The sequence below is a fragment of the Cuculus canorus genome, chromosome 2 (assembly GCF_017976375.1).
Source record: "Cuculus canorus isolate bCucCan1 chromosome 2, bCucCan1.pri, whole genome shotgun sequence".
NCBI classification, from domain to species: Eukaryota; Metazoa; Chordata; class Aves; order Cuculiformes; family Cuculidae; genus Cuculus; species Cuculus canorus.
Genome location: NC_071402.1, coordinates 149,893,391 through 149,912,519, shown reverse-complemented (window position 1 = coordinate 149,912,519; position 19,129 = coordinate 149,893,391). Strand labels below are relative to the sequence as shown.

At 38.8% G+C, this 19,129-nt stretch overlaps 1 long non-coding RNA gene across 1 annotated transcript; it reads right to left on the bottom strand.

The window, feature by feature from the left end:
* Window positions 1–9,865: 9,865 nt before the first annotated feature.
* Window positions 9,866–18,835, bottom strand: LOC128851401 (uncharacterized). The gene is made up of 3 exons (XR_008448764.1): window positions 18,707–18,835; window positions 12,948–12,983; window positions 9,866–11,203 (listed from the first exon to the last, which is right to left on the bottom strand). It is a non-coding gene; the product is annotated as an uncharacterized LOC128851401 (long non-coding RNA).
* Window positions 18,836–19,129: the final 294 nt, after the last annotated feature.

Here is a 19,129-nt window from a genome sequence, read left to right as displayed (position 1 = left end):
AGCTGTTGCAACTCGTGCATCTCAATTTTAATTAGAATTTAATTTAAAAAATTAATCATAATTTTTTCCTTAGTTTAGACATACAATTGCAATCAGAAATCAACCCCTGTGAAAGTATTACTTATATGTTGTTTGCAATTAAAAGGCCATCTACTTGCACAGTCATGTCAAAGCAAGGAGCTTCAAACTTGTCATAATAATGCTCAGCATGTTTTGTTTTGTCCCAAATTTTGTGCAACCACTCACTAATTAATCCTCGTAACAATGAGAAACAGAAAGGTTAGATTTATTTGGGGCTGTACAGTGAGTGAAATGGCAGAGCTGGATTTGTGGGGAAGTGGTTTTAGCCTTTGCTCAATTCACAGTTTATGTTAACTTTCCACACATAATTCAATTGCTAATTTTGCTCCCAATTCTTTTGCTTTCCCCCCAGTGCTAACTATTAGCTGATGTAGTGCTTGCTATGTAGTCAACGATTTCCAGGCATACAACCAAGAAGATTTATTTTTACAAGGCTGCCTATAAAAATACATTGCATGTCTGAGATCACTTTGAATTAGGGAGCCTGGGAGATATTAAACACTGGTGTGTGCAATGTATTCAGTATAACTACCTAGATTAGTAGCGACAAAGTTCACTTTTTTTTCCTCTTGCTTGATGTGATTGTAAGTTGCTGCTTCTTCCAGCAGCTCAGCACAGCATGCTCAAAATTAGTAAAATGAGAGCTTCACAGATCATGGAAGTCCTTAAAATTATATACTTTTCTCCCATTCTGAGTCTGATCCTACCCTAACTTAATAATAGTGTTTTACCTGCATAAGAGTAAAGACGAAGCAAACACCAACTCCTGTTAATTAAAGTGAGAGGGGCATTGGAGTAATTTATTTTTATATCTCTGTTATTCTCTGATTGCTAAGAACTGCAAGGCCAATCCAAAACTAAAGTCACAGCTGTTTGCCTCGTACTTATCAGAAATATATATTTATAAATGCATACTATACATACACACAAACACGTACATATGTATTTATGCTCTAGATCTATATTTAAATACTTCCAGATGTTTATATATTTTAATAGAGAAACATAGAAAGTACTTTATAAAAATAACAGAAATTAACTTGGTGTTTTTCTTGAGCCAGGCTGTCAGGTTATGTGTTAAACTGCCTGTTCTCTTCTGCCATCATGCGGTTTCTGCTGAAGTGCAGAAATACAGCAGCTGTTAGATGAGAATGCCTCTGTGTCTCCCGGGTACCTGGGGCAAACTGGGGTGGTTGCCTTTTCACTTCAAAACAGCCCACCAAGATTCATGAAATACATAACACTTCTCCATCTCTTTAGCTGTTTTACTATATAAAAGTTTTTACTATATAAAAGTTCAATATACATCCAGAAAACAATAAAAAACACAACTCAACTCAACTCAACTAAACTATAAAATAAAATAAAATAAAATAAAATAAAATAAAATAAAATAAAATAAAACCTAGTCACTTCCCTGCAGAGATGTTTTACTGGAATACAACTCCTTGGGTGATTGTGATATTCTGGGTGTTTATTCTAAGGCAGCACAGGAGATGAACCTCTCCAGGCTAATTTCCTCTTGTTCTTAGGGTCCATCCACATCTCCAGAGCTGTTCGTTTTTCACAGCCATCAGAGGCTAAAGGGCAGTTATGTGAATATTCTCTAAAACACGCTCATTTCAGTTTAGCTTATTGAATCCTATCTCCCTGTGATTATGCTACTGACAAAATACATCAAATATAAGATGTATACAATACAGCTACTTCAGAGGATATTTTGACTTTACAACTAGTTAAACAAGGACTTATGACTCAAAGATGTTCTGCAAGTTTCTTCTCTTCTAGTAAAGGCCTAAAAAGCATAATACAATTTTATTAAAATTTTATTTACTACAAAATTATTTGAAACTCATCATCTCTCATGAATTCCTGTACAATGGCATTCAAGTTGCTATAGGTTTCCCCACAATTAGCAGGAAGATAAACTGATACACCTTTCGGTTAATGGACTATAGGATAGCATATAAATATTGTATTTGAAGAGTCAGTGTGTGTGGATTTCACACTCACAGAAACACCAGTATTCTGGGTAAGTGCATATTCTGTCTTTCTATTGAAAATAACAGAAGAGGGGAAAGTAAACTTCTGGCTTTTCATTAAACAAATGATAAAAATATGCTTTAGAAATAAGCTACCAAAAAGTGGATTTTCTTCCAAAGCGTATCCTTAGTTTGTAAACAGTTAATACTTTCTTTAACACCAGTTGATCCATAAATATCTTTTTGCTCTCTGGATAAGAGCAAGCTTAGTACATCTGTATGTCAAACACTGCAAGTTTTACTTTGATTCACCCACTTTAAGATAAGCCATTATGTGTGCCAGACAGCTGTTTTTTCTCATAGCTTTCCACATAACTAAAACTTCTGCATAGTTACAAAGCAAAAAATGACACCAGAAACACACAGATATATGTGCATTACTCAGGACTAAATGGCTTCACTTACTTTTTTCAGCCAAGTATAAACCATGAAAAAGTACACTAACTTAGCTTCTGAAAGCAAATGTCTTGTCAGAGTGTTTCACTCTAGTAGTAAACACTCCAGATTCTTCCTCCTTCACTGAGTGTATGAAGTAAATAGTGAAAATTGTGCAACTTTTATTCAGGGTGGTAAATACAATTTGAATTAATAGCTCTCTCCATTGCAGAGACTGCTCTCCACGACCTAGACCCTCTAAGGGTGTCTGACAAAAGCTGCTCACAGCTACAAAGTAGGAAATGCTTGAACAACAGGAAAACAGAATAGAGAGTGCAAAGATTGATTTAACTGGGGAAGTGTAACTAGGAAATAATTTGGCTTCTGCGTAGTGTAGATATTTGTAACAGAAAGAATTGCTTTGGACAAAGCAAGAATAGTTGGTTACAATGGGATGCCTTAACTAGGGTGATCAGGAAGTTTCAAGAAGACTTTTATGACAGCACGCCCTTTTGAAAAGCTATCATCAAAGCCCTAGAAGCTTTGTAAACTCCTCAAGACCTAAACGATGTTACAAATACAGCAAAATACAATTGGTAAACAAAAGCAAAACTTTTCCATGTGTACCATGCACTATATATAAATGTACATGAAATGGTTTGGATTAAAAATAGCTTTTAATTTTTTTAGACCTTTCACCACACTGGTAGATATTACATCCGTTCATCATCTTGTCCTGCCAAATAGGTGGAATGCTTAAGAGGAATGGTAACTGCTGCCAAGGTTTGCTGAGCAAAAAATGCTTTGCCTGTTTTAGCAATAAATAATGCTCACTCTACCACATGTTTTCTAAGAATGGTCATGACTTCTTTTCATCTCAGTCTGGGCAAAGACAAACCAAGAAATATTAATAAGGGTTAATTCATCCATGTGTCATCTCAGGAGACTATAAAGATCAATAGAAAGCCAGAAGCAGCCTTGTCAGAGAGAGAACATTGGGGCCCAACTCACTGCCAGCATCTTAGCTCATGCATTTTACATGCAATCAGCATTATATAAAAAATGCGGTGACTAAGAAACACAAAAATAACTATTGCAAGAAGGGCTGTAAGGCCCAATATTCCCTCAAAAGGAGGCTGAGTCAGTTCATTTATTTTTCTCCTTTTGCTGCACACTTTGCTTGCGGTTACACTGTGTCTCGGTGTCAAAGGGGAAGTTGTCTTGCAAACATAACCTCATCCATAACCTGGTGATTTGGGCAAACCCCTGCAATCCCTGTCGCACAGAGGAAGGCTGCTCTTTCAGCTTGTGTGGTTGGTCTTGGCTCCGAGAACCCGCAAGGTCATTATGAAAAGGCAGGCAGAGGTGTCTCGTCTGTACTACTTGCGGAGAGAAAGCAGCAGGAGTTTCCATGCACTGCTCTGGATCCAGACACCCTGCTGTGTATGACAATGCTATAGGACTTAGAGGCCTGGTCTTCGATGGAAAAACGTAGGCACCCCCCAAACAGAATCCCAGCAGGATTTTAGCTATGAATGAGGCACCTGTTTACCCACAGGACAATTTCTGCAGTTACTGAAATATCTGACTCCACAGTCCAAAATCCATTTGGGCATCTCTCTAGAGCCTTTTGTGGATTTCAGACAAGAACTATTGTGGGCAGCCTCTTTTGCTCCCAAGTATAAGTGATTTGTCCTTGTCTGTAGGAGTTAATGTTATGTTTGGCTGCCTCCTGAATTTCATTATCCTCCTTTGCTTACTAGGTTTGAAACACTCTTAATTTTTCTTACTTTAGTTTTCCATGATGTCAACAGATAGCAGGGAAGCTACTCTGCTAGTCTCCTCATTCCAACACTGAAAAGTAAGTGAAACTGGCTAATGTTACATTATTATTATTATCATTATTTCTCAAGTTCCCAGAGCTGTGGGAACTTCTGACAGCTCATGCAGAGCACAGGGCTGTTAGTAGTTATCTTTCAATAAAATTCACTAATGAGAAAATTTCTCATCAGTTCTCAACAAGCATGTTTTTTTCCTTACAATGTAATGTTCACATATTTGTGGGCTGCTGTTCTGGGCCTCAATGTCAAAGCATATTGGACTTGTACATTTTATTCATGTATTGGTTGATAACAATGAATTAACGCTTACCTTCTGCAGTTCCAGTAGATTTTTAGCTTTTTTCAATTTCACTGATGGCATTCACAAGCAAACAACTGGAAAAATATTGGCATAGATCAGCTAAGGTCATTTCCCACATCTCAAATCACCTTGAAATCTAGTGAAATTTAGAAGCATACTTGAAAACAGAACAAGTTCATCAATAGTTTCCTATCCTAACTCTTCTCTAATTTATTAAATACATGGAAAAGCAATTACTTTAGTCATATCACTAACTATACCGGCTAAAAAAGAATTTAGTTGGAGTTTAAACTGGCAACTATGAACGTTTCAGCCCTCAGTCATAAACTCCATGTACGAGCGTTTACGTCTTTTCACCCAGGGCAGTAACCCTGAAGGGACTGGGTACACAAACATACAACCTTCCACAAATACAAAGAGGATATAGCATGTCATCAGACATGTACATGGTAACCAAAGCTGGGATCTACTCTAGCTGACAGTAATGAACTCTGACGGTGAAGCAGTAGTTATTTCTGTCCTAAATGACAAACTGCCATGTCCTATTATCTAGAAGCTTTAAGGCCTGACACACTCTATTTCATCTAATGAAAACAATTTAAAATAAAAAGACAAGTTAACATATGCCAGTAGAAACAGATATGGAGCTGTATTTCCCTAGGTAGCCAAGAAGTAAACATTAGTGATTTTTTTAACTATGGCAGTGTTTGTCAGTTCATTCTATTCCAAGGTGTGCTTAAACTTCGAACAGGTACTTGAATTAGCATCCCAGCATCACCTCAGTTGGACACTTTAGCCAGCAGAAGATACAAAAACGCTAAAGTTATCTCAAGTAATTACTCCTAGCTGAGCAGACATTCAGCCAAGAGTGACAACCACCATCTAGAGTCAAAAAGAAGAGACAGTGAAAGCCAACACCTTCTTGTTCTTCCTCTGTTAGGAATAGATGGTTGTAAGGTAGTTCAGACTAGCAACACCGCTGTAGATCAACCCCATAGTACACGACAGTTACCTTTTCCTAAGGGTAATTCCATTCAGTATTTAGCTACAAACCAGCCTTTTGCCTCTGTTCCTATATTTTGCATTTACAGTACTATAAGGTAATGACTGCACTTTTGCTTTGGTTTTATGCAGTGCTTGAACCATGATTAGGATTCCTACAGCAGTTATTGCTACCACAATTGCACACCTAGACATTCAAACTTCCCTCTCCAGGGCTTCTCTGTCAAACTAATATTTCCAGAACTCAGCACACAGGCAAGGGTTTGGCCCAGAGATTTAACTTCCACACAGGGTTATCATAAACCATGGGAGTACAGCATGTCCTAGGATTACTGTGTCCGCTGGTTCATCTTTAAAGATTCACAGAATTTTATCTTCCCAGACATTTTGAAATTCATTAAAAAGAAAAATACTTATTTTGTGTTCCTGGAAGTAATTCATTCATTTATACTTAAAATAAAGGATAGATATCATAGTAACTGTCAAAAAAAGATGACATGTTAGAAAGGCTTATGAAATACAGGTCATGTTTTTCAGAGGCAGCTGAGGGGCTACAGGGAATTAACAATCCTAGGGACATCACGTTCTTTTACACCATACTAGCAGAGGTCAAGTAGCCTGAATCGTGGTTTAATTACACGATTAAAACTTTACTAAGCTTCACAATTTACTTTTCAAAATTGCCTAAGTATTGGAGCAAGAGGGGAATATGACTCATTTGTGCAGGGGTGAAATAAGTATTGACACACTTGTTAAAACCCAAGTTTTATTGCATGCATACTGCAATCGAGTGAGGTACCGGGCACTAGAGGGCAATCTGCAGATGACCAGAATTACATACACACGTGTGAGACGGTATTAAATGCTATTGGTGAGTTTGAGCTGCAGGCAGAAATAAAAACCATCTAGTTCAGGGCTGTGTGATATAGTTCACCTTTTATTAGACACCCACAATGAAGTTGGAAATAAAATATATGCAGAAGCAAAGAAAAAATGTTGTCATACACCGCAGCAAAATAATAATCACACTATTAACACTCAACATCCATCTCAGTAATAATTCAATTGATTTAAGAAAATCTTTTAGTAGTATGGGTATAACCCAGCTGAGAAACTAAATACAGCAGTGCAGCATGGCAAATCACCCCAAAGTCAGTAACCATCCTGAATACGAGAAAAGATTCCTCTAGATCTTTTCTTCTGGGTCTGTCTGCATCAGAAAGAGCAAAACAGGAGTCCACAAAAGTGTAAGCCTTACAACTGGGATGAACAAGGTTAGACAGGAATACTTGATGGCCAAAACACAAGATCGTGTGCCAGGATATGTGTCTTAAAGCATTTTGGTTTTTTTTTAATCTCTATTCTGTCTATACAGGTCGCAGTTTTCAGAAGCTCTTGAAATGTTTGTGAAAAGGAGTCTGTTACTTCAGCTTTGCCTTTCGCAAGCTCTATACAAAGCCATACTTAACAACAGGTTTTTCTTACTGCAACACAAAAGTATCTTTCCATCTTCCTATGATCTATGTGCTCTTTCATTCCTTTAAAAAGAATGAATCTTCAGTTATGCACAGTTAAGAAAAAAGTGTTTTGTTTCATCTTCTAGATACCAGCGGGTTTGTCTCTGTATACAGTATTTCTATTTCTATCTAAAGATATTCTAACTTAGAACAAATTAGATGGCAATACTCTGGAGACAGTGTTAAAGTATTATCATACTGATAATATAATCAGTATATTATATATACTGAAGTATAATATACATCCTTTGCACATGTCACAACATCTGAATTTGTGACATGCTTGTTTGAGTTTTCCAGTGCCTACATGTGTATACACTTTGCTGGAGGGACGCAATAATACAGCAGTTCTGAATCTGAAAATAGCTGTACTAGATTTTTTTATTGGATTTTACATTTAAAGTAACTAAGATTCTGCATTGCATAATTCTCTTATTCATGTTTGCTAGCTGGGTATTAATAATAATTCAGCACCCTAAAATTGCAATACATGTGCACTAATAACTAAAAAAAAAATGAACACAGCTGCTAATGGCACTATTTATGTGGAAGATAAACCCAAGCCACCACATTTATAACCAGATCTCAATTTCCCTGTTTTTCAGGTGATGCAGATATAATGCTGGCTTTTAATTTACATTTCATTTAAATGGCCTTTTCATTTGTCTGTATGTTACTTGTTTATCTTTAACAAGATAAAGTAAACATCTAGGATTCCAGTGACTTTTTTTGCAGAGATTCATTAAAGAAGAATAAAGAATAATCTTTTCTCAGATATGGTGAGGCTGAGCTGAGGAGCAGGTGTTTCAAATGTATACAGAATGATTCACCTGCTGTCAAGGTGCTTAAAGCTTGCTGTTCCCACTCTGGAGAAGCCGGACAGCGCTGTGCTCCTCAGCTTGCAAACTCTGGTTGCTGATGTGATGGGAAACAATGAATATTCTGCTTAAAAATTTAAACTCTTCATTCCAAGAAGTCCTACTAGATCCCAGGCCCTGGGACAAATCCACAAATTCATGCCCACGTATTTCAGAACACTAATTCAAGATACATGCGTTTACCCACTGATAGCCCAGAAGAAACTGGTTTCCTTCTTGTGCAACATGAGCATCCCTTTTGGTCTTCATCAGCACAAGTCACAGTGCTCACTGCAAACCAGGAGAGAATAAATGAAGGATCAGAACACATATGTTATTATTTTCTGTATATTGCTCTCACTGGTTGGTTTATAAGACTTCTGTCTCCCCAGATCATATGTAAGTATAGGTATAGGCATAATAATTGATAAAAATATATAATAGATTGTCTAGAGTCTAATAGACCAGAGTAGTGTGGGAGTCCAAATCAGAGTTCTTGCAGTCTCTGAACCGCTTGGCAATGAGCAGTGGACTGAGAAACTCTTCAGTGCCGTCACTAGTGGATGCATTTATACATATAGGGGTAATGAATACCATACTTCTGCTCATAGAGTCTTTTTCTTTCTTCTTATTTCAAAGATGTAAACAAAAAAACCAACAAACCAAATTTCCCAGTTACGTTCTTTGTGGACTGATAAGAGCATGGGAGGGGAACAGAGGATACAGCCAAGTAGTTGTCAGAGAAGTCTGCAGCAAGAAGCAGACACCAGTTTGCAGAGGCAGCAGAAGGCAAGGTATTTTGAGACAGCACATACATGAATTTTTTACTAAAGTAACTGATGCACTGCAGGGAGCAAAGTAGGAGAGAAGACACTGCACCAGCATTTCTTATTCTGCCAGCAAGACAGTTAGAAAAAGTCATCAAATTATTTTCTGAAGAAGCAGTATGGTTAGGAAAAGTCCAAAATTATTAGAACTGATGCTATGTACCTAATAAAATCATGCTTTTTGCACTGGCCCAAACCAGGAATTAGAGAGTTATGAAAAAAAAACAGAAGGAAAAAAAAAGAAACCAGCTTCTTCCACCAAAACCAAAACCTGAATATATGAGCTAATGAGCTTACACTACCAAAGATGTGGTTCAGCCTACATCAGCTCTTTGTCACACAGCACACTGCATTCAGACTTCTGAAACAGCTGGAATAAACCACCCAAGAAACAACTGTTTGAAACACAAATAAAATCTTACAAGTTGATCTGGTGTATTGTTACAAGAAAGTATTTTGGCTCCTGAAGGAAGTGGCAGTCATGATCCCTTGAGTTTGCAAGCTGTCAGCTCCTTCCAAGGTGCAAGCTTATTGCCCCCAGAATATTAAAGTTCCAGAAAAAGAATATTTCTAAGAAATTTTAGCAGAATATTTATGAAATTGAGTAATGGCAAAGTTGCTGTTGTTTGTTTTATGTAAAGGTATTTTGTAGGTGAAAACTCGTCTACTTTCTGCATATACATTAAATGAAGATTAGCTAAGTATTTCTTTTGAGAACAGAATATATAAACTCTTGAACATCATTGCATTCATTTAAAAAAATCTCTCAGACATGAGAGTGCCATTAACTTCACGGTCCTCCAAAAATGGCCTTACAGACACTGAAAAAAAAATAAAATTTATAGTATTCATAACTATTGCAAGGTTACAAATCTTACATTTTTGAGCATTCAGTAATTCCATCCATTTCCATACATCCCTTGGTGGACCCTATGAGTGTCTACCAAGTGACCTCAAGTTTACATTGAAGCAAATGACAGCAAAACACTTTACACAGAGGAGTTGTCATGCCAGATGTCAAGACAGAACAAAGACTGTTTCTCAAAACCACAAGTTTATTCTCCCATGAATTTAACATTGATGGAAATCTTTACAACAGTTATTATCTCTTCTTGCCACTCTTCCTCTCTAAAAATATCTGGTGTTACTTGCTAGACAAGCCCGCACACACTGGAACAAAACACTTATGAATTTATTCTGAATGACAAACCACAAAATTTGGGATTTGGCACAATGTCAGTGTAAGGAGGACACACGCATACCACCGCAAAGACCTTAGCAATTCAGCTTACAAGGTTTTCATGTATTCATGCACAAGGAATGCAGCTCCCCATGAATTCAATTGTGGGTCAGATTTGTCTTTTGAGATTAAAGTTCTCACTAATATATTGGGACCATATGAATTCAAAGAAAGTATCTGACTATGATGAATGTCACTGCTGCATGCTGAGAACTCCTGCTGCACATTTCAGTTACATGAATCTTGCAGACATTTTTCTTGCTATAAAACCTCCCTGAGTTTACAAAAAGCTGCCCCACATAACGAGTCGCACTTTAAAAGTTCCCTGAACTTCAAAATGTTTTACTAGTTTGAAAAAGATTCTTTGGGTAATGTTCTGGGCCTGCTGATGCTAACAGGAGTTTTGTCACTGTTTTTAGCAAGGCCAGAATAACTGCAGGGGATATGTGTAAAAGGAGAAAGTATTTAACCAGCTGCTGATTAGCGCTTGCACTAGTCTAGGCTCTGCTCATGTTAATGTGACTACAGCTCAAATCTAGTCTTCATAAAATTCTGATATCCACTTGCAAACACCTGGTTCATACAGAGATACTTTCTGTTTTTACTGGTGAATCTCTATAAAATTGTAACTCACTGTGCTTATGAATATTCTGTGAATATGTAGTAGGCTTAAAAAAAATAAATTGAGCCTTAAATTTTATTTCTTTTGAACTATGTGACATTATTATCACTCTAGTTTTCCAAACACAACTAAAGAGGTTCTTCAGCAGAGGAAGACTCAGTTTAGAGCAAGAAAAAAACAATGTTCCGAGAGCTGTGTGAAAAACTGAGGACTGTCTTTACCCTTTTCTTCTCCAAAATGTACAACTCAGCTTACCCTCTTCAGCATATCTGAGTCCTAGACAAATTACAAGCTGGTAAATGTTACGGTTTGCCACATGAAGACTTCATCAGTGAGACAGCGGCCATGTCCTGATGGCTAACAATGGAAATACCTTATCAGATTTGTACACGAAATTCAGTGGCAATGGATATTATGGGTACTTGAAGCGTGGTCATTGTGCTTCTTCCAGAGCTTTCATCAAGTGCTTTCCATAGCCAAGATTCATGTTGCAAAGAGCTGTTGAATAAAAAGTCAATCATATTTTTATTTTACGAAACAAACCAGCAAGTAGTTCATTCATAGAAGCAGCCTGACACTCAGGACCACTAGACACAGCACATGTTGTGTTCTTAGAGTTGATTTGGCTTCTCCATTATAATAATGTGTTTACATGTAATGTGGATATCTGCAGGCATTACTGAAGAAATAATTTGCCTGTATCATAGCAATGGTTGCTGGAAGTTTAGACTTAGTTGGATATTTTGCCTCAAGGCTCTAAAAATTCTAAATACTAGAGCACTCAGAAATATTTTGAGTGTTTCATATTCCTTCATCCTGTCTTTTACCCTTTTTCTCCATGGAAAATATTCTCACATTGGCTGCAAATTTAGATAGTTTCAGTCTGTAAGAGGAATATTATGCAAGAGGTTTTTTGGTGTTTGGGGTTTTTTTTCTATTTTCTTTTAATCCTTGAAGACCTGACACAACCTTTGTTTCCTATGGGTTTTGCACTTGAGTCAAAATCTGACTGTGATAAATGGCCACTGTGATAAATGGCCACCATGACATTCTTTTCCTTGGAAAATCTGGCGGTATCACACCTGCCTCTGTTGGAGGAGCTCCCGGATTAGGACAAGATTATAAATAGTTCTTCCTTACTGCTCCAGCTCCAATGAGAGGGGAAGCACAGCACATTTCATGTGATCTACACAGGAATCTAAAAGAGGGTGCCCACAACCACACAGGAACCTCTGCGAGGTGGTGGGCATCCACCTCTATCAGTAATCAGGCTTCTACCTTGCCACTGTCTTCCAACACCTTAGAGGAAGTAACAGAGAAGCTGAAGGTACTCTCTTCTCTAGGATGCACAGTTGCTGGACAAGAGACAAAAGGCACAAGTTGTTCCAGGGAAAATTTCATGTGGATTTAAGAAAAAAAACCCCAAAACTCGTCATGAGGAGAATTAAACACCGGAATAGGCAGGTCAGAATGTGGTGGAAGCTCCTTAGCTGGAAATACTCCTTGGCTAGACAGTGGCTAGATTCAAACAGATGATCTCCAGAGGTTCCTTTCAACCTGGAATTTTCTGTAATCCTCTCCTGAAACTCAACACTGCTGTTATTTTCTAAAATGCGTTTGTAGAGCTCAAGAAACATTAAGTTGTGCAAAGTGCATGTTCACCTAATATATAAAAACATGAGAAATAAGATTATTAATTTACTTTCATAGGTTTCATAAAATGGATTTTCTTGAAAGCCAAACAAAGTTATTCAAATGGGGTGAGAGTCTAGAAACAGTAGTCACTAAAGCTAAGTGCATTCCAGTTAAACTGAGGATGCCTGGGCACATACACCAAGAGGCATGGAGCGATCTGCATCTGTGCTAGCAAACTGCTTTTGTCTCCAAATGCAGTGCCTATGAGCAGATTCTTGTTTGTGCTGGTCCTTGCCCAGTCCTCCCTGCCAGGAGCTCCTGCACAGGGTGAGCGTAAGGAAAATCCTGCCTGGGGCAGGTAAAGCTCCTGCTAGATAATATTAAAACCAGCAGACATATCACAGTGGTCCAGCGCCCAGAAATGTCACTCTGCAAGCTGGGATTTACAGCCTAGAAGTACTGAGGGTATAGAAGTAAACGGACCTTTATTCCCCTGTGTGTAGGCCAGCAACAAAACTCTGCCCATTCAAGACACGGTTAGCACAAAACAGTAATTCTTTCCACAAATGCACAAGCTCATTTTCAAAACAAAATAAAAAATACTTACCTCGTGGAACAGATATGGTGAAAGTGTCTTACAAATCTGTGGAAGATAAAATTCCGCATTATTAATCATCTGATCTGTCAAGTGAAGGGTGGGCAATTAAACAAAATGAACGTCCTTGCTGTCTGAAAGGAGAAAATTGCTCACATGAGTACATTCAGGGTTATGGTGGATCTACACTACCAGTTTGACTCTCCACTATTTTTTCTCTGGCCTCTAGCTCAGTGACAACACCACTATATAACTTATTTCCTAGTTCATCAGCACGTTCCACTCAGGCATTTAGGTATCAAGCTTTAACCAAGAGGAAATCTGTGTACAGGTGACAAAACAGTCTGCTCTGTGGTCCAGAGAGAGCATATCCCCACACGGTCACCACATGCCTTTCACACTGCCATAGAGGTCCTACTGCTTCTGACGTGCAGTCATTCCACTGAGCTGCAGAGCAGGGCTACGGACACTTCCAGCCACAGAAGTCCACTATCAACATTACAAACAGAGTAGATAGAGTCATCCTTCAAGGTTGGTTCCACCACAGGTGCCTGTGAAGAAATCCCCTCTGGCCTCCAGAGGAGGAGGCTGTGCCTTGAGACATCTGTCAGAGGATGGCACAGCAGCTTAGCACTACTGAAAGTGGCTGCAGCACCAAGCCATTTAAACTCCACACAAAATTCAAGAGATCAAAAAGTGGTCTTTAAAAAGGCCAGGGATGCAAAACTAGGACCTGAGACACAACTGTACCTCATGCCGTACCACTCTATGCCATCCAAAGTAGACCTCACAGCAAGACTGTCACTTCAAGGTCAGTGGATTCAGGAGCCTCCAACCTCCCTGACCTTTAAAACTTTCAGAAAAACAGGCAGAGGGTCCACCTTGTAGGGTTTCGTTATTTCCACCTCATAATACAGCTCACTGCCACTAGGAACTGCTCCCCGTTCATGTGACATACTGACACAAATCCATTTGGCACAGGAGATACAGGTGTGGACACGGGGAGCAGAGACAGCAGTCCTGACATTAATACACTCTGTGCTGGAAACACCACAGTGTAGATGAGCAATAGCATGTGAAGGCACTTATGACTGCTTTTATGTCCCTAACAGGGTGACTGAGGTAGCAGGAGGTTCTCAGAACAGCCACTATGCAGCAGAGACTGCACAGACACAAGAGCAAAGTCCTGTGTAGTGGATGGGACTTCCACACAGCCCTTTCACTTGCTGCTGTGTGCTCCACCTGCTTCTTTTAGAATCCATCAGCAGGCTTGGGATACTCAGGCAGCCTGTGTCATGGCCATCCCTACCATGATATGAAGACAATTCTCTGTAGCTAACAGACTGTTTCCTCCAGAGAGCTTCCTAAAGGTCTGGGCTCAAGAAATGAGGGATGATGTGCCAGGCTGGTTCCCTATTACAAAGTTATGATCTTTGACTTTCACATAGGCTCCACATATACTCATTATAGTATCAGTCAATCTTATGGGATGGTCTGCAAAGCTCTGTATTCCTGCAGGGTGTGTTGTGAGGATGGAGTGGAGCTCTGCATGCCTGCCCTGCCCAGTGCTAACACCACAGGAGGGGGATTCTGTCACGACACTCAACCACCTATATAACTGCCTCCAGTAGATCCTGATGAGACTATTTGTCAGGATCTGAAGGACATGCAGTATCGTTATATAAACCTACCTATAAATATACTACATATATAAATGTATATACATGTATACATGTGTACTGTACACATGTATACATGTATATACATATATATGTATACACATATATATACACATATATGTATACATGTATAGTATTCATATACATGTATACATATGTATACGTATATATATGTGTACACATATATATACTACATATATATATCCAACATATGTAGTATATGGCAGTATTTTGTGGCAATGAAAGCATTCAGTGACCAAATACAATGTATATTCTTACAGTGCCATCTTGTGACATGCAAAGGTAAAATTTGTGCATGAAGAACTGACAAATGCAGGTTTATTTTAATTATTTTAAAATAGTAGTTATATGCAGTTTCCAATAATATGCTACTGAAAAAAATGCATGCTTTCAATCTGCTAATTAGATACAAGTCATTTATTACTTTTAGTTTATTAGTCTGAAATCTTGAAAATTAATGCATCTCAAATTTGAACATTTTTTAAATCAAATTCAATGACAATAACAAAGTCACACAGTCTTCACAAGTGTCTGTACGTCATTTTGGACAAGAGGCAGGTCTAGGAACAATTTTTGAAAAGCCATGACAACTAAAAAGGCCTTTTAACTATTGGGTTTGGTTTGTCTTTTCAGGGGGAAAACTGGCAGAGTTTGACGACTCTGAATACTTTTCACTTGCTGGAAAGGATCTTTCAGAATGCATTGCTTCTCAGAAAGGATCACATCCATCTAATCTCTTGAAAGTTTATTTGGACCTTTGCAGATGACACTAAGCTGAGTGGTGCAGTTGTCACATCCAGAAGGACCTGGACAGGCCGGAGAAGGGGTCTGTGTGAATCTCATGAGGTTCAACAAGGCCAAGTGCAAGGTCCTACACCTAAGGTGGGGCAATCCACAGTTTTGATACAGGATGGGGAATGATGTGAACGAGAGCAGCCCTGCAGAGAAGGACTTGGGGGTGCGGATTGATGAGAAGTTTCACATGAGCTGGCAACTCATGCTCACAGCCAGAAGGCCAACCGTATCCTGGGCTGCATCGAAAAAAGTGTGGCCAGCAGGGCGAGGGAGGGGATTCTGGCCCTCTATTCCTCTCTTGTGAGACCTCATCTGGAATACTGTGTCCAGTTCTGGAATCCTCAACATAAGAAGGATATGGAACTGTGGGAATGAGTCCAGAGAAGGGCTACAAGCATGATCAGAGGGCTGGAGCACCTCCCATACGAGGACAGGCTGAGAGAGTTGGACTTGTTCAGCCTGGAGAAGAGAAGGCTCCGAGGACACTTTGTAGCAGCCTCCCAGTACCTGAAAGGGGCCTACAAGAAAGCTGGGAAGGGACTTTTTATAACGGAGTGTAGTGATAGCACAAGGGGTAATGGCTTTAAATTGGAAAGGGGAAGATTTAGAGTAGGCATTAGGAAGAAATTCTTCACTATGAGAGTGGTGAGACACTGGCACAGGTTGCCTGGGAAGTTGTGGATGCCCCAAACCTGGAGGTGTTCCAGGCCAGGTTGGATTGAGCCTTGAGCATCCTGATCTGGTGGGAGGTGTCCCTGCCCATGTCAGCGGGATTGGAACTAGATGATCTTTAAGGTCACTTCCAACCTAAACCATTCTATGATTCTATTGGTTTAGCTGTCAGTGCTTTACTTCCAGCTCTCAGATGCTAATCTCACGCTCTGACTTGTTTTGATGCCATATTGCTGATTTAATAGATCAAAATATAAAACATTCCTCCTCCATGAATTTGGAAGCATGAATCTTAGACTGACTGCTTTGAAGATTAACACTAAAACCTTAAACTGGCGCTGGCTGGAAGTCAAAAGAGGGACTAAAACCCGGGATTCCTGCTATTTCTGTAACCTAAGCAATGGGAAAGGTGCTATATCATCAGCTGGATTCTAATACCGGCAACCTATTTTAAATGTCTCATCAAAACACCAGGAACACTGAGATTTGAGGCACTTTAGATTAAAAAAACAGTCAGTAGAACAGTAATGACAAAATGCAGTTTATGAGATTACTAAAGCCAAAATGCTATATAGCTTCATGCAGATGCTGACTTCCAAACTACTTTGTCATATAGGGCCCTCTCTATGCCTGCATTCTGAAAAGGCAAACTGATGTACTCAAGAAATCAGATCCTTTCATCAGTAATCAGTATAGCTGGAGTTCTCCGAGTCAGGAGACACCTCCAGCTAGTAGCTGTTCTACGGCTGCTGCTGCTTCCTCTGCTGAACTTTTTGCCCACTGCCAAAAACACTTAAAGGTGATACAAGGTGAGAATGTCAGTGACATGGAGTATACTGCCCCTGTCCCTCAAACTCAAGAGGAGGGAGTACAGATTGCTAAATGGAATCAGTGAGGGAAGCAGCAGGGAACGGCAGTGGTTGAGTACCATAATAATAGCTGCTGATGGAAAAGCCTGGACTGATGAGGGTTGACTATCCATTGCTTCACACAGTCCCATCTGGAAGGCCAGACTGGGTAACTTAATCCAGAGATTTAGCTCCCTTTCTGTTTTCCAAACTGAAAATTGTTTCCAAATAGAAAACTGTATTTTTATATATGCGGAGGATAGTTTCCTGTAAATGGGAGGGGGAGAGGTAAGGAAGAATATTTCCTTATTCTTTGGGAAGAAAGATGTTGAAGTAGATAAATGCTTGGAGAAATAGTCCAATTTCCTCTTGATCTACTACTTTAGTATACTATGCATACTCTTATAATTTGGCAGATTTTTAAACAATATATGCTCATTCACAGAGAATTATCTAGAAACTCCTGCAGAAATGTTCTGCCATTATAACAAGAATATCAGAGTTCAGCTGTGCAGAACAGTGGATTTATTGTTGGTGGGATAAAAGGTTTAGACTTCATTGAATGATTAAAAAAAATGCTGGAAATTTTTCAACCCCAGAAACAGATGTGAGGGGTTTTTTTCTGGAAATTTACTTTACTTTAAAAAAAAAAAAAAACCAGCCTTCATCTGCCATTATAATTAAGTTATAACTATTGCAATACTGTGATTCAAATGATCAAAATTGTCGCCACTATTTGTACAGCACAATGACAGCTGTAGTGTCCTTACAGAATCAGACAGTGCTGAAATTCATGTTGTGAACAACACCTCCATTTAGTGATTTTCTCTATGGCACCTTTTGACTAGCACCCCAAAGGTTACACAACCTTAATGAATTCAGTTTCACTTCTCATTTACGAAATTAAACCAAAACACTGACCACATTCTAGAGACTGAGAAACTAAAGCACCGGTGTCTCATCTTGACAAGAAAAAACTTGAGTTCTGAGTTCTGGATTGAAGTTAAACAACACAAGGTAACACATGAAGTCCAGTTCACAACCTCAACATGAGTTTGCAGGTCAAAATAAGCTCATAGGTACAGTTTTACTTGATCTACTAATTGATGAGAACACTAAAAATAGATTTGGGGTTTCAATACGATTTAATTGTATCTGAGTTTATCCAATTAGGTAAAGCTAAAAATAATGCAGCCAGAGTTGTTTAAAAATCTACATTTGTGATGTGCTCAGTATCACCAATTCAAGTTTTAGTCACTTGATAAAACAGTGTTCAGCAGCCTAAAAAAGATCACCTGGAAATCTAAGACAGAATTACGAAGAGTCTGCCTAATTTCCTGAAATCTAGCTTTTGCTTTAACCTGTATGAAGCTGGCATGGTTCTGTTCCTACTGAAACTTTTCAGCTGAGTGCTATTTAAAAAAAACAGTCAGTAACTGAACTGCTGATTATGAGAAAAACATGGTCTTCTCTAATCTCTGAGCAGCCTATTTTCCTTCCACTGCACATGCCATTATCTCAGTAGTGCTAATGGGATTTGGAACCACGTGTCCAGACACCATGCCTGTGTCTGAGACCTCTCTGAGAGATATTGAGCATTTGCAATTCTCATTGACCTTAACAAGAATTATCAAGTTCTTGGGTCTTACCCATAGCATTTTTTTTAGATCACATACAGTACTGTGCTGTGGCAGAAAATTTGGACTGTAAAAAAGAAAGTGGAAACATTTTAAAAGTGAAGGGAACTAGATCTTACCAGCCTATATGCACACACAGTCTGTATGTATGCAAGTAGTCATGCTGACGTTGAGATCAGGCAGCATTAAAGGAGAAAAAATAAAATTAAATTACAGTAAAGAAGAAATAGTCATAATACCCTAAAAAAATCAGTAATGTTTTGATGATTTTTTTCAAATTTTCATTTCTTCCCATTTTTGTTCAATTCATCTTCCTTCAAGTCTCATCCAGTAAGGTCTCCCTCCCACGCCCTCCGTCTGCAATATGAATCTAATTCTTCATGTATTTCCTCTACAACTTACTTTTCATCTCTGTCCCCAAAGCTCCTGAAATTTCAGTGATTAATTGAACAGTATTTGGAACACTTCCAAGCCTACCTTGTCCTCATTGGTTTGACAATGTTCCTGTGCTCTGGTCATTAGTACAGCATGACCCTGCAGAA